The 2,729-nt window shown below is 33.3% G+C and overlaps 1 long non-coding RNA gene across 1 annotated transcript; it reads left to right on the top strand.

The window, feature by feature from the left end:
• On the top strand, positions 1-2,239 carry LOC140338835 (uncharacterized). Its single transcript, XR_011922335.1, has 3 exons — positions 1-80; positions 1,349-1,724; positions 2,155-2,239. It is a non-coding gene; the product is annotated as an uncharacterized lncRNA (long non-coding RNA).
• Positions 2,240-2,729: the final 490 nt, after the last annotated feature.

The following is a 2,729-nucleotide window of genomic DNA, read 5'->3' as shown; positions in this document are numbered from 1 at the left end:
CTGTGCCAGTTGCTAGAAGACAACCATGTTCTACTGTGCTGTTTTCCTTAGTCTTTTGGCTCTATCGTGGGCTGAGCAAGGTAAGACTGATTGCATTTTCCAAATTGCTGTTTGTAGAAAATCATTCAGAGAGACAGAATGTTGCATGATACATTCTCTCCATGTGTAGTAATGCCAGTTATCTGAAACCATTTATTAATCATTTGAGTGGTAGGTAAAGTTTCTGGCTTGTGACTACCAGTGATTAAATGATTTAATTTTACATATAGACTGCAACAGCAATTTACAGACATCAACTGATAAACTTGGACAGGATCTAAGCTGATGGCTAAAAGTAGGAAACTGGCTGAGGTTCAGTTATAGATTTTCATAAGGTTTAGCTTTACTAGGCATAGGCACCTGCCTTAGGCCTCCTAAATAGAGCACAGGATCTTAGTCCTGGGGTACCGTCATTGTATTGTTAGCGCAAAACCTTTATCGATAGTATATGTAAATATCATCACTATCATGTATATCATAACCAGTAAGTCATCAACAAAGCTCAAAAAAAATAGGGTTCAGGAACAATGGTTCCATAAATATATACATTGGTAGAAATTACACTTTGAACTTTATCTCTTACCTGTATCACTAAAGTTCAGAGCATTTTCCATGCAATTATTAGTAAAACTGATATCAATCAGTTTTGTATTGATATCTTGTCTTGTTTACATTTAGAGCATCTGCTAAGCAATTAGATCACAGCTGTTCATAAAGTTACAAAGAAACTGTAACTGTACAGTTAATATAATTGTAATATGGGCCACATTAGATCCATGGTAAGCCTCTGCCACAGTCCCAACCTCCTCCCATCAATTGAATAGGAGAAGTGAAGAATCATTTTTTGTACGAGGTTGTGGCAAATTGAAGCTTGAATAAAGATTTGCAAATCTGGTACCGTCACTATTGTTTTCTGCTCCTGGGTGCACAGCAGCAGTTTTACTGTGGATCTGCCAACCACAGGGTTTTACACTTTGGATGTAAGAGAGCCCTAATTACTACTGTTTTTATCTGAAAATAATGACAACACAATATTCAGATTTTTCACAGATATACAAGGCAACATTCCAAATGTAAATGTGGAATGCTTGCAGCTTGGATACATAGCTTGTCTGATACGATATGCAATAAATGTTACAAATATATGTTACAAAATATTTATTTACAAAATATGTAAAGGCACTACTCTACAAATTTGAATAACGGCTAATTGGCTAATGACTTACTTAACAGGGACTGATATGACATTTTGGCTTTAGTCATACATTGTACCAAACTTTGACAATTTCTAATTTCTAATCTCTTGCAGCCAACTCCTACACCTGTAATGGTAAACCCTTATCAAATGAGCAACGTGAGCTGTTTGCTCTTTTGGATCAATCAGAAGATATTCTCTATTCAATTATTAAGTCACCCGAGCATAAATTGCAAATCAAAGAGTTTAAAGAAAAGGTGAAATCCAAATTTTGTGACATGGAAATAAATGGAAAAACTCTACAGACATATATAAGGAAGACAGCGGATTTGGTAAACAGCATTAAAGAAGGAAAAGTTACTGAGAAGCATATAATTGCATTCCTCAAGAAAGACCCAATCAAAAACTTTGATACAATATTTTCAAAGATGATGGAAAAAATTAAAAATAAAGCCTGAAAAATAAATAATAAAGGGAGAAAATAACAAAGGTACAGTAAGACAAACATCTGTTGAAAGTAAATATGTATTTCTTAATATTTCCCCAAATCACGAATGCAGTTATACTATGTTCATTTAGTATCCAATTTTCCTAAATGTTCGAGAGCTAAACCAACTTTCAATTTTCAAGAAATGCTCGTATACTCTAGAATCTAGTATTTATACTATAAAGAGATATCATATACCCCTCTAGAATTGTTTGTTGTAATTATGGAGATTGCACCAGGATAAAGTGGGATGGAACAAGGCTCCTAGAGTATTCAAAACAAAGGGATAAATAAATAAATAATAGATAATAGATAATAATAGATAAATAAAACCACCAGGTTCTACTTGAAATAAGTATATGACTATCTGGTCTGATTACTTTTCAATGCAAATCATTATTTTTCCCTAAACATTTCTTTTTTTCCTTTTCAGGGCTTGCAATTACAGATTAGAAGACAAAAATGAATAATATTTGCTAGTGACCAATGATTATAAATTAGAAATAAATAATTACTACTACTGAAAGTTCTTGTGTTGTGCTTTTATGTTTTTTTCATTTTGTATGCTACCTATGCTTAGGTATTGTTAATGGATCTCTAATTGGCTCCAAGAGTGCACTAGATCACAAGATTCACAAATGAATGTGCAAATGCTTACTTATACTGCGCTGCAATACACAACATTACAAAACATTCCTTGTGCAACTTTACACATGCAAATAGTGAAAGTACATGGTTTGCTTATTTCAGGAAATGGTTGTATTATTTCAAGTCTTGCTAATGTCCTCTTATTGCTCAGGGGAAAAATAAAGCTTTTTCCAGTGGATTATTTTTTGTACCCTAAAATAAGCTATTGTCCCACAGTTCTCTTCTCTCTAACACAAAAGAAGTCTGACATTCTAGACAAAATTGCAATTTTAATGCAGCAGAATAGGTCAAGATGTGTATACCTGAAATGTAGCAATAAATATGTGTCTACAGTTCAACAAGATTGCATTTAAAGATAAA

This window comes from Pyxicephalus adspersus, chromosome 10, assembly GCF_032062135.1.
Source record: "Pyxicephalus adspersus chromosome 10, UCB_Pads_2.0, whole genome shotgun sequence".
In the NCBI taxonomy this organism is placed as follows: Eukaryota; Metazoa; Chordata; class Amphibia; order Anura; family Pyxicephalidae; genus Pyxicephalus; species Pyxicephalus adspersus.
This window is presented reverse-complemented; position numbering and strand designations above follow the sequence as displayed.